We start from the raw sequence: 14,291 nt of genomic DNA, 5'->3' as shown, positions 1-14,291 counted from the left end.
ATAGAGCAGAGAACTGAAGGCTGTTCTCCCCCATGCATCATAAACACCAGTTGTCATCTAACAATAGCCAGGGTTTGCATTTGTGTTATAGCAGAAAGTATACAACCACTTCATTACAATTTCCCAGGTGACTTTATAAAATATGGAGTTACAGCTCAATCTTTTCACTTTATTTGCTGGGGTTTTGCAATGGATGTTTTCAGCATTTCAGGAAAGAAAATTCTTTGCAGTGAGGGACTGTCACACTGTAAGACATATGGCATTCTTGACCCCTGGGCAACAACTGCCAGTAGCTTCACCCAGTCATTGCTATAACCAAACATACTCTCATACATTCTCAAGAGCCTCCTAGTGAGTAGTGCCACCCATGGTAAAAACTAGCCCACTGGCACAAGGAAAGGTCAGGCTAAACTTTATCATGTAATCTAGAGACTTCCAGATCCTCACTCCTCCATAAAGGCAACATCCAATTTTCAGAGCCCTGGAAATGGCACCCATAGCTACACTCTTATCAAAATTGTTTCAAAGAAGCACACTACCATTTAGCCACAGAGGCTTTTTCAAAGCTGGAACAATCTTAGAAAGCATTTACTCTAACACCTTTATTTTAGATAAGGAGACTAAAGTCCAGAAAAAGGAAACGATTTGCCTGAATTCACAGATGCTAATTAATACCAGAAGTAGGACCAGAGCCACCTCATTCTAGCCCCTTCCCATTCAATCTTCCCCAATCATAGATTACAAAGCAAAGAAGGATCTTTTGAAACATGTCTCAAGCCATTGTTTTTATTTTATTTTTAATTGGAGGATGTTTTCTGCCACACATCAACGTGAATCAGCCATATGTATGGTTTCAATATACACTCTTACCTGCAATGAGCCAGAGGTAGACATTCTTACCCCTAAAACTGATTCTTTCTGACAATTCTGTCCTACAAATATTTTCATACACTACTAAAAACAAAAGCATGAACACCAAGGATGGAAGAGGTGGGCGAACTGGGAGACTGGGATTAACACAAATACACTATTGTACATGTATGAAATAGATAACTAATAAGAACCTACTGTGCAGCACAGGGAACTCCACTCAGTGCTCTGTGGGGACCTAAATGGGAAAGAAATCCAAGGAAGGGGGGATCTATGTATACATGTAGCTGATTCACTTTTCTGTACAGTAGAATATAACACAATATTGTTATATTCTCCAATAACAATGTAAGATAAAATAAAAATAGAAAAGTTAATATATGTTTATTAAAAAGTAGTTTAAAAAAAAATCCAAGGAAATGCTCTTTTAAAGACATGGAAAAGAAAATCCTCAAACTTTTTCTAGTGAATCTGAATGCTGTATTTTCAAACATAATTCTTCCACGTCTTAAAGTAAATACACCCTCCAATTGAAGGGCTTCCCTGGTGGCTCAGGCTGTAAAGAATCCACCTGCCAGTACAGAAGACTGGGGTTCAATCTCTGGGCCAGAAAGATCCCCAGAGAAGGGAATGGGTACCCACTCTAGTATTCTTGCCTAAGAAATTCCATGGACAGATGAGCCTGGTAGGTTACAGTTCTTGGGGTCACAAAGAGTCAGGCACAACTGACCAACTAACACTTTCACTTTGACCTTCCAACCGAAAATCAAATACAACAGTAAACACAAAAAAATGAATAAAAACTAGTCAATTCAACATTACCTGCTCTCTCTTTAAAGTAACGACATACAGTCAATAAATATCTTAAGCACATTCATTGTTTTCATTATTAGGAAAAACATCTCTTTATAAAAATTTATATGACTTCCATTTTTACCAAAATAGATTTTTTGTCATTGTTGTTTATCATCAGTATTAGTACTGCATTAACTAGATTGCCAATCTCTTGTCTGCATGTACTTTTCAAAATAAATATCTCAGTAAAATACTGAATGCAGTTTTTTTATGAGTTCTTAATTCAATTCCCAGTTTCACAGCTGTTCGGGCATCTGGACTATTATCATTAAAATGTTTCAAATTGAATACAACTTAGATATTCAGGGCTCTGGGCTACTCCCAAAGAATATTAAGCCTTTATCTTGTAGTTCTAGAAGAAAGTACAGATCTAACTACTCAATGTCCTTCTATATACAAAAGAATTGACTTCTGTGGGACTCAGCCACCTGAACTGTGAGAGGACAGCATAGAAAAAAATAGGAGAAAAGACTACACAAAACTAGTCACAAGACACAGGAAAGCATTTTATAGAGAATTAACAGCTTTAGTCAATATAAAATAATATGTTCTTCTAACTGCTCTTAAGTAATTTAGATATATCCTTACCTATTTTTAATCATGATTTCCCAGCACCACTTTTGAATAGGTAATAGTCTTTAATCATCTGAGGTTCTTGTTAAAACTCCTATGGCTGGGTTCAGGTAGGTCTCAGTAATTGCATTTCTAACAAGATCCCAGGTGAAACTGATGCTTTTGGTCTTGAGACCACATTCTGAACTGCTACTTTAAAGGATTTTTAAAATACTTTATCTTGACAGTTATCAATAATAATAAGTACATTTTTCATTTTTACCTAGGGTGTCAGATACTTAATCCACATTTAAAAAACTGAAAATTAAAACATGTGAATTCTTACTTTTACTATATATAATGAACCCTGACTTTTCCATTCCATTCCATCCTGTTCTATCCCCTTTCATTGAAAAGTGGTCATGAACCACTGATTTGATTCTATGACCGCTGATGCATCAAGATCTATATTTTGAAAAATACTGCTCTAGAATCCCATGTTCATCATGAAATTTAATAATATTACAATAACTGTTGACATGTATTGACATTTACCAGATGCTAGAAACCCTTCTAGTATCTTACAGGCAATGCTCATGCTCACTTCATACATTAAAAGCCTATAACAACACTATGGAGTAGATATTATTAAATGCTCATTTCACAGAGAGGGAATCTGTGGTTCAAGGAGGTTAACACAACTTGCCCAAGGTTATAGGGCTTTGTGTAATTCCAGAGCATAGAGATAAAGTATGGTATAATATCTCACAGTAAGATCCTTTAGTTTTGAATCCCACATCTACCATTTAGTGCCTGTGAGACTTTGGTAAGTTACAAAGACTTTACAAGTTTCTGTTTGTTTGTTTGTTTTTTTATATTTGATTTTTTTGTTTTGTTTTGTTTTGATGAGGACCATTTTTAAAGCCTCTGTTGAATTTTTTACAATACTGTTTTCTGTTTTGATTTTTTGACCATGAGACATATTGGATCTCCCTGACCGGGGATCAAACCCATAACCTCTGCGAAGTCTTAACCACAGGACCACCAAAGAAGTTCCAAGTTCCAGTTTTCCCACCTATAAAAGACAATAATAGCTTCTATTCGTGTGGGAGCTTGAAGATTAAAGGTGATAACCCATGGAAGAGCTTGGCATAACTAGGACATAGTAAGGCTTTAGTAATTGCTATCTATTATTAAAAACAGAGACTCATTCTTGTTTGTCACATCATATGCTGCCTCCCTGCCCTTGAATTCTAGTTTCCAACACTGTCTCTGGATTTGCCTTTTCTCCTAATTCTTTGATTTCTGACACATATCATCCTGTGAACTTGCTTCTCCCCTTCTCCCATCCATCCTCCTCCAGCAGCTCCCTCTGTTGAGAGGGAGTCCTCAGAGCTCCTTCCCCAGATAATCCCTCACAACCCCCACCTGTTTCTAGGCATCCATGTCCAAGGCTCCCCCACAGAACCTGTCAACTCAAACCTAACCCTACAAACACATAAAAGTTACTGCACGATGAAAGCATAAGTTGTTACCAAAATATGAAATCTCTGATCAGTAAATCACGAACGTGAGAGGGCTAGTCCTTCTGTATATCCATAATTGCCTTTGTATAACATTGCATGCATTGCATTTAACCATTTCACAGTAATAAACCACGTGCATGCATGTGTGCCTGCTAAGTCACTTCAGCCGTGTCCGAATCTTTGCAACCCTATGGACTATAGCCCACCAGGCTCCTCTGTCCAAGGGATTCTCGAGGCAAGAAAACTGGAGTGGGTTGCCATGCCCTCCTCCACATGATTTCCTAACCCAGGGATCAAGCCTAGGTCTCTTATGTCTCCTGCATTGGCAAGTGGGTTCTTAAACACTGGTGCCACCTGGGAAACCCTGTAATAAACCACAATGGGATACAAAAACCAAAAAGGAATTCTAAAGGCCGTACTCCTGTGGTTAAATCCTGCTTTGACGCAATTAGGTGCAACAAGATAACATCAAGCTCCTCTGACTCCCCTAGGTCATCTTTTCCTCCTAGAAGTTTCTTCATAAAAGAAATTTTAAAACTAGATATTCCTTGAACAATAGAACAATCAAAAATGACACAAGGAATTTGGAGAACTTTTTTCTCTATATCATCAAAAACAGGAGTGACATGCACTCCAACAGTTTCTGGGATAAACGCTCTTATCTTGAGAAAGACTAGCTTTGAAATTACTTTCCCTGCAGCCCATTTCATTTCAGTGTGTCCACTGAATACTGTCACCAAGAACTCAACCTTTCTCCCCTTCTCAGTTGCTACACCCAAAGAAAGAATCCCTTCCTTCTGTATTTCAGCTTTTTCTTTTCTTGGTTTTCATCAAAATATAGTCTATTTATGATAGAAAGTTTCAGTTTTATACCATAGTGGATTCTACTTTTATAGATTATACTCCATTTAAAGATATTATAAAATATTGGCTATATTCAGCATGCTGTACATTATATCATTGTATCTTATTTATTTTATACCTAGTAGGTTGTACCTCTTAATCCTCTTCCTCTATCTGGCCTCACTCCCACTCCCCCAGTGGTAACCACTAGCTTGTTCTCTATCTGTGAATCTGTTTCTGTTTTGTTATATTTCTTCATTTGTTTTACTTGTTTAGATTCCATATATAACTGAAAACATATGGTATTTGTCTTACTTCAATAAGCATAATACCCTCCAGGTATATCCATGTTGTAAATGACAAAAAATTCATTCTTTACTAATGGCTGTATAATATTCCATTGTGTATAAATGCCCCATCTCTTTATCCATTCATCTGTTGATGGATACCTAGGTTCCTTCCATAAGCTTCCCGGGTCATGCTAGTGGTAAAGAATCCACCTGCCAATGCAGGAGACAAAAAGAGATACAGGTTCATTCCCTGGGTTTGGAAGATTCCCTGGAGTAGAAAATGGCACCCCACTCTGTTATTCTTGCCTGGAAAATTCCATGGGGCCACAAAGAGTCAAAGACGACTGAGCGACTGAGAATGCAACACAGGCTCCTTCCACACCTTGACTATCGTAAATAATGCTGCTATGAACGTTGGGGTGCATCTATCTTTTCGTATTCATGTTTTTGCTTACTCCAGGTGTGTACCCAGGTATATAAAGAAATCACCCTGTATCTTATGCTGGTGCTCAGTCCTGACCGACTCTTTATGAGCCCATGGACTGCTACACACAGGCTCCTCTGTCCATGGGATTTTCCAGGCAAGAATACTGGAGTGGATTGCCTTTTCCTTCTGCAGGGGATCTTCCTGACTTAGGGATCGAACCCATGTCTCTTGCATCTCCTGCACTGCAGGCAGGTTCTTTACCACAGCACCACCTGGGAAGCCTGAAGAGCTCATACAACTCCACATAAAAAATGATTTTAGAATGGACAGAAGGCCCGGAGAAACATTTCTCCAAAGAAAACATTCAGATGGTTAACAAGCACATGAAAAAGTGTTCACTCAACATAACTAATCATCAGGGAAAAACACATCAAAACCATAATAAGACATTTCCCCACATTGGTCAAAATGATTGTCATCAAAAAAATAATAATAATAAATGTTGGCGAGTATGTGGACAAAAGGGAACCCTAGTACACTGTTGGTGGGAATGTAAATTGGTAAAGCCACTGTGGAGAACAATATGGAGGTTCCTGAAAATATACATTATTTCAGCTTTTTCAAGTTGAGTCTCTAGTCCTCAGCCCTAGGACCACCTACCTCTTCTCTCTCCACTACCTCCGTCTGTTTCTCACAGTATTCCAGGAATACACTTAACGGTGGATATAAGCTTGGTTTACTATAATAGAGTACACTGTTCATGAAAATATTATAGAAGGCCTGCACCTTTAAAATCACCTTTTTAATATAATTTGATGAACCTAGTATTAAAAGTACTGATATATGAGAAGCTTCACCTGAAAAAAAAAGAAGACCTCCCCTTACCTGAGTTTCCTGGGATTATTTCACATATAAATCACTTGCCCTAGGGGCAAAAGTCTGGGAATTAAGCAATAAGGATAAATCATTGGTTTTATCCTACATGGTTTTTCCAGTAGTCATGCATGGATGTGAGAGTTGGACCATAAAGAAGGCTGAGTGCCAAAGAATTGATGCTTCTGAACTGTGGTGTTGGACAAAACTCTTGAGAGTGCCTTGGACTGCAAGGAGATCAAATCACTCCATCCTAAAGGAAATCAGTCCTGAATATTCATTGGAAGAACTGATGCTGAAGCTGAAACTCCAATACTTTGGCCACCTGATGTGAAGAGCTGACTCATTGGAAAAGACCCTGATGCTGGGAAAGATTGAAGGCAGGAGGAGAAGGGGGACAATAGAGGATGAGATGGTTAGATGGCATCACTGTCTCAATGGACATGAGTTTGAAGAAAGCTCCGGGAGGTGGTGAAGGACAGGGAAGTCTGGTGTGCTGCCGTCCATGGGGTCACAAAGAGTTGGACACGACTGAGTGACTGAACAACAAATAAATCATTGGAGTTACATGGACCATATCTTTGCTGTTCACCTCTCACCAGAAGATAAATCTGGTCAAGCCACTTACTATGAGCAAACCTTGATAGTGGCAATCCATCCCATGAGTCCCAACTCATCAGCATAACACTGTCATCTTAAAGATCTGCAGGAGAACGTCAAGGCCAGTTCTTTGAGACCATGTTGGGACCAGAGTCTGTACTATACGTCAAGCACATTGAAACACAGATTATCATTCTAAAATTAATAAAGGGAAAAGCACTGAGAGAAGGTGACATATTAGAAAAATGACAGGGTATTTGGATTCAGATAGATCTGGTTTTCTCAACCAATTCTCAAGTAATTACCCCTTACTAACAATAATAGCTTGAGTAAGTTTTACCTCTTTGAACCTAAACACACTCACAGGGTGGGAATAACATATCTGAATTAGATATAACATAGTTTACTTCTAGAATTACTAATTATTTCTAACTATTTCTAGAATTATAAGTAGTACATTTAAAAAATAAATAAAACTCCCATGGAGTGCTTGGTACTTAGCAGGTACTTGATTAGTTAGCGTGATTATTATTACAAGTCTGTGTGACTTAAAGAGGCAGAAAAACTCAAGACAAAATGAGAGTTATTTCTCCTCCGTGGGAAATTTGAAAAATTACTTTCTTTAACGGAAAACTCAATTTGATGGGCAGAATACAGCCCTAATTACAGATCTTAATTATGATTTTTACTTCAATCTATTGATAGATCTTACTTGTAAGAAAAAGAAATATGCTTCTGAGATACTCCTGAGGGCACTCTTCCATACAACTACAATATACATATTGAAAAGAACTCACATGTTTGCTCTGAAGGATTTGCTTTCAGAATTATTCAGATATGATTTTCTTTCTAAGGTTTTCAAGAAATATAGTATTTCGGGCAAGGCCATTTTATCTCTCAGGGAGTATAAAAACAGTACTTAGAATGATTCAAGAAACCACAAAAAATAATCTGGAAAAATTATTGGCTCTGAAACACTAAACTGAAGCTACAAAATAAAATTTTATACATATTTAACTACATGTCTAAAAAAAAGTGATGCTTCCCAGGTTGCACAGTGGTCAAGAATTCATCTGCCAATGCAGGGGACACAGGAGATGCATCATCCCTGGGTTGGGAAGATCCCCTGGAGAAGGAAATAGCAACCTACTCCAGTATTCTTGCCTGGAAAATCCCATGGACAGAGGGGCCTGAGGGGCTACAGTCTATGGGGTCTCAAAAGAGTCAGACACAACTTAGCCAACTAAACAACAACATACTAAAAAAAGTTTAAAATGGAGGTAATTTGGCCTATTTCCATAATGCATTTAAGCTAACTTTTAACTGTTAAAAGTTATGGGTATTTTAAGATCATTAAAGTAGGCTGCTGCTGCTGCTGCTGCTGCTGCTAAGTCGCTTCAGTCGTGTCTGGCTCTGTGCGACCCCACAGACGGCAGCTCACCAGGCTTCCCTGTCCCTGGGATTCTCCAGGCAAGAACACTGGAGTGGGTTGCCATTTCCTTCTCCAATGCATGAAAGGGATAAGGGAAAGTGACACGACTCTTAGCGACCCCATGGACTGCAGCCTACTAGACTCCTCCGTCTATGGGATTTTCCAGGCAAGAGTACTGGAATGGGGTGCCAGTGTGCAAACCACATTAGAAAACCTCAACTAAGGTATAACTGTGCATCAAATTTAATATTGAGTTCTTGGATGACAAACTAAAATGATAAACATGGTGATTTTTAGCTTCTGTTCTTCTAAGAAAAGAAACAATGCTAGCTAATCAGAAGAAACACATTTTCTAAAGCAGTAAAAGCAAAGATGGATTTGTAGAGATCTTTACATAAGGAATATTGAAATACATAACAAAAAACACCAAGATGTTTTCCATGGAGCCCATCTCTTTTCAACTGACTCCCTGCAAAAAGTAAAAAGTATTATATTAAAGCATAGTGAATGAAGACAACGTAATAAAAAGGAGTTGTAACATGATTAGGAAGGGTAAATTTTCAATTTGATAAAAATAGAGAGCATGGAAGATTTAGAAAGCTGAGTAGACTATTACTTTTAAATATCAGTGGTTGCTTGTCCAGTCTCCTCAGAGATACTATATAAAGAGCAACATGAGCTATATATGGTCCCTGGATAGTGCCTGAAACACAAGTATTATGCATTCTTTATTGAAAAATTATCCACGTGTTACACGGCAAGTATACAAATGACAAAATTATCACAGTTCTGAAAATAAAATAAACCCATTTGTATTTTGGCTCAAAGCACATATACCACCCCCCACCTCCTACATGTTAGGCAGCATAAATAATTGTAGTCTAATTTTTTTCAGGAAGGAACTTTGAGCATAAATGATCAAAGGAGATGGAAATAAAACCAATATAATTTTAAAAGTCAGCAAAAGGAAGGAAGGTGCCTTTCCGAATTTCCTCCTCTCCATCCACCTTCACATTCTACTTTAATTAAATTTGATTCCCTCAAGCACTAGCATTCAAGATAATTATTAAATAGCCCAAATTAGTACTTCTATTTTGTTTTATTAATTAAGATTATTACCCAGTCCACAGGCAACAGGATCTCCAATTCAACTCCATTATTAGTCCTCACAGCTAAATCCAGGACCTCCCACTGGGATACAGCAGATTAGAGATTTTACAGTATAATATAAAAAATAATTGTGGGAGATGTTTATTTATTCTAACGGTTTCTACTCTCTTCAAACTCAAGACTATTTTGTAATTTCAAAGAGGAAAAAAAAAATTGGTTCCACTCTAGATTTTGTTTTGTTTTGCTTTTACTTTAGAATAGTAAAAGCACAATATTTCATCTATTACAGAAATAAAATAGGCTTGTGTGGGCCAGTCTGGAAAGTGAACTATATTTGGTCGCATCATTACCTGTAGAAAATGAACTCTGAGTCCAAACAGACATTTTTTCAAATGGACTTTGGGGAAATAACTACCTGCATAAATTGGAGTCCACCACCACTTTCTTCATTCATGACTTTGCTTGTTCATTTACTAAGGAAACATTAATAGATGTCTACTACACTTCATACTTTGTTCTAGGAGCTAGAAACAGGTATTCCCACCACCACCAATACGCCCATTAAGGAACTCACTGTAGCTGGCTGGGGGAGGGTACATAAAAATTATTAAAATAATCATTCACGGTATGTTTAAGACATCACGGAAGTAGATGAGAAGACATGATTAATTCTTCCTGCACGGAATTGGGCAAGTCTTTCAAAGGAAGATCCACTTGAAGTGGACCACTGATAATCAACAGAGGCTTTCCAGCCAGAAGACATTTCAGGAGAATGAAATCCAGAAGTAAGAAATTAGAAGTGTAAAGAGTGAGGGTCCCTGGTGTAGGAAGACACAGCTAAAAATGAAGGGCTTTGAAGAGCTTTTAGTCCCTGAACTAAGGCATTTAGAGCTGCTGTTATAGGTCTCTGGGGTCTATCAAAGGTTTTAGAACACGGGACTTACACAGTTAGATCTGCACTTTACAAAGATTAATTGTGGCAATGCCACAGTAGAATGGAGATACTGCTTAAAAGCACACATGTGCACAGTATCCTCTGAAAATTGAACATTCTTTGACTTCATCACAATAATCCCTCCACTTCCAAATGGGCTTTTATTTAGTGCTGAAACCATCATAATCTAGTAAAATTTGAGTTTATATAGCAAAGACAGATGGGTTACCATTGCAGACTCAATATGAAAGTTCAACTCTTCCCATGAAGAACATTAACTTCATGGCTAAGTGGCCTATTTATGACTTTAATTTTAAATACCTTTTTCCATCTGGGAGAAATATTAATCATTTAATCACAAATTTAAGTGTAAACAGGCATCTTTTTTATTTTAAATCTCTTCTGCCTTTTTCCTCAGAAAAAGGTGATCAGGATAGAATGGCTACCTCAGGTTCTTGTTATTATTAAGCTTCTCCACACTCATGTGTGACCAACTGGGTGGCTGTCCCTCCCTACTGAGGGGTTTTCCAGGTGGCAGTAGTGGTAAAGAACCCTCCTGCCAATGCAGGAGATGTAGACACTAGGGTTCGATACCTGGATCCAGAAGATGCCCTGGAGAAAGGCACAGCAGCCTACTCCAATATTCTTGTCTGGAGAATCCCACGGACAGAGGAGCCTGGTGGGCTACGGTCCATGGGGTCGCAAAGAGTCTGCCATGACTGAAGTGACTTTGCTTGCATACATGCTCTCTTTACCGGGCTCCAAGCTGGGCCTCCATCTACCTCTCCCATTTTATTTTTCCAAGGCATTCAGCTTTACCAAAAAATTGAAACATGGCAGAAAGAAGGAAACAGCATTGCATAAGCTCAACTCATGGGAAAAGAACCCTTCAACATTGGCCATAAAAGAAACCACAGGAGAACAACCACAGGTAACAAAGAGGGTCCTTCAGCAAACATGTTCTGCAAACATGAAGAACAAGAACCAGATGTTATCGCCAGGACTTTGCATCATCAGTACTATGTACTTTCAGCCCTGAGAAACCAATCAGGACACTAATAGAACCAGAAAGAAAACACACTTCAGTGGGCCAGTAGGTCACAGCCAAACTATTCAGGGCACTGTTGGTAAACAGCAAACTAGGCTTTGACCAAGACACCAAAATAAACAGACTCGAGCTACTCATTACCACCTGCGGCACATTCCTAGCCCTTCCTGCCCCACCCCGCCTCCACTTTCCTAACCCTCTCCCTTCACCCTCGAGAATCCAAGATCACATAATCAATAAGACCTTGACAATGAGAACTCTCTGAGTTTTGACCACTGCTCTCCCGAGCAAAACCTGAAAGGATTTCACTGGGAATTACAGACCAGAACACTTTCCACTTTTACACTGAAGTTTACACTTTTGTCTGATTAGGTGCATCGGTATTTGTTCTGCGCTGACTTCGTTTTTTCTTGCGAACACAGTTCTCACCCCCACTTATTATCAAATCTGTATTTTCAAAATGGTTCAAATTCACTATATATACAGCCCACAAGAACATAACTGAGAAACCATCCTCCTCTCAAACTCAAGCCCCTGTGATTAAGTAATAAAACCAAATAACACAATTGAAATAAAACCAAATAACACAGTTGAAAGCCAAGGACAAGACTGAGTTTCAGCAGGCTTTCCCACGTAGAAAGGACCACAGAGTCTCCTTCTTTTTATCACTCTAGCTGTGTATTCCTTACACAAACCTCAAAGTAAAGTCCAGATCTGAACAAGTTCACAGTTTTCCCCTTACTCTCACTTAAAGGTCTTCCACCAAGAAGACACCCTCTCTGAAGGGTAAGAGGATTTTATTTATCTTAAGGTTTTGTCAATATCTCCGTCCTCCAAGATGTCTAAGGGGAATTCTCTGACAACTCAGTAATGGCTCTAAAGAGAACAGATTTCTCCACTTGCTACCTGAAGGTCAGGCACCCAGGGAAGACAAAAAGGGGAATTGTATTATTGGGCTTTCTTAGAGGTTGAAATATCCCCTGAGAAGAGGAAGTATTAAGAAATTTAAAAGGGAGAGTGAGGTCTTAATAAGTCTAATGTGAGCTTTATATTTGTTTTCTGTCTTTTTCTAATATATTAACTGTGTGTTTTTTATATTTTATGATGCCCAGCCTAATACCAACACCCATTCTTGCCCTTAATGGTTGGTTTTGAGGTCTAATTAGAAGCAGGAGACAGATTGTTTGTATTTAATCTGTCTGTCCATCTTCTTCTCAGTAATTGAGTAAAGCTCTTAACTCTACTGTAAATATCCCTGAGTTTCAATTAATTTGCTCAACTTAATAGACACAGCAACACATACTGTTTTACTTATGGATAAGCAGACACGTTGCAACTTTTATATTTCAAATACGCGTGGTTTATTTACTTCCTCATTTTAGAAAGAGATGAGATAATAATGTCCTGCTAGGTTTACCAAAAAAGAGTAAGCTACGATGGAAACAGAAATATATTGGAAATGATATTTTAAATGAATTAATATATGCATAGAGTACAAGGCAGTCTGGGTTCCTATTACTAGCTGGTATTGAAAACCTAACACCTCTAAGGAATCCAGAGTAATATTATCTACCCTTCTATTTGAGGACTTGTACAAGAAACGCAGTCTGAAGTAGTCTTTTTTTAATGATAACATATTACATATCTCTATACTCAAAAGAGGTCGGATACTTCCTCGAAAAGTTTCCTTTTAAAAAATCTAAACAAATTCTTTTGGGTGACTGAAAACTCACCAAAGATTCCCAAAGGCTTTGTTTACAATTACAGTATCTACTATTAAAACATATCTCTGAATGGCTGTTATCTAGAAAACTCTCGTGATATAAGACACTAACGGAAACGAGCAGCGGAGAAGGGGGCGGATAGTGAGGGAAGTAAACTGCGGAGTCTTTATTCCTTCCTTCTATTTTTAAGCCTAGAAACGCGTATTATCAGCTTGCTCTGTTTTCTTCCTTTTAAAAATAATAATAAAGGAGCATTGTTCCCCATCATCTACATGCACGCGTACGCGCGCGCGCACACACACACACACACACACGCTCACACACACACACAGACTGCACCAGCACGGGATTCCTGCGGTCCCTCCTCGCCCCCTGCAGCCCCCACGCGGGTCGCCCGCAGCTGTGCCCGCAGCCCCCCGGGCGCAGGCGAGGCCAGGTCCCAGCCCCCCCGAGGTCACCTCAGAGCACATCACTCCCCCCCACGCCCCAAACCAGGTCACCTACCCTGCTCGGAGCGCACGACAGAAGGGGGACGGCGACTGCTCCGAAGAAAAAGACCCCCAGGACGAGCAGGAAAAAAAATTAAGCGGGGAGGGCAGTCCCTTACTTCCCACAACAAGGGGAAGTATTGCGCCCCATGCACTGGGTAGCTCCGCAGCCGCGGTTTCGGAGGAAATGCGCGGCGGCAGAAGGAGCTGCGGCTGGGGTGGAAAGTTGGGGGTGGTTCCCCCCAGCCGCCCGCGCGTCGATCCGCTCCGGTCCCCGCCGCAGTCTTGACAGCTCCCCCGGCCTTCGAGACCCTCCGAAGCCCCGCCGCCGGTTTCCAGCCGGAGCTGGGCTGAGTTGCCACATGCACTTGAGAGATCCTAGCAGTTGCGCACAGAAGAGTCCCAGAAGTTAGAAAGAGTGATTGTGTGTGAATGTGTAAATATACAGTACAAGAGGCTGGAACAACTGAGCGGGGCCAACCCTCAGACGCAGCCCGGGGTTTCAGATTTCATTTGGCAACTGGCAGCTTCAGAAGATTCGAGCCGCACGACGGGGGAGGCAGGAGGAGCCCGGTCCTCGCCCAGCGCCTCCCTACTGGGTTATCTTAGAGCCTGGGTGACACTGGGGGGTCCCCGGACCCTCGACGGCCAGACAGAGCCCTGCCTCGGTACCCCCGAGGCTGGCTTGACCCGTTTATTTCATTCATATCACAGACACA

The 14,291-nt window shown here is 39.9% G+C and overlaps 1 protein-coding gene across 1 annotated transcript in view; it reads right to left on the bottom strand.

The window, feature by feature from the left end:
• The window catches only part of ARHGAP24 (Rho GTPase activating protein 24), a 545,966-nt gene extending 531,979 nt beyond the window's left edge, over positions 1-13,987 (bottom strand). Inside the window, exon 1 of the mRNA XM_070372641.1 lies at positions 13,589-13,987. The gene's annotated coding sequence lies outside the window, so the exon portion shown is untranslated. The remainder of the gene's footprint in view (positions 1-13,588) is intronic.
• Between the last annotated feature and the right edge of the window lie 304 nt (positions 13,988-14,291).

The sequence above is a fragment of the Bos mutus genome, chromosome 6 (assembly GCF_027580195.1).
Source record: "Bos mutus isolate GX-2022 chromosome 6, NWIPB_WYAK_1.1, whole genome shotgun sequence".
NCBI lineage: Eukaryota > Metazoa > Chordata > Mammalia > Artiodactyla > Bovidae > Bos > Bos mutus.
This window is presented reverse-complemented; position numbering and strand designations above follow the sequence as displayed.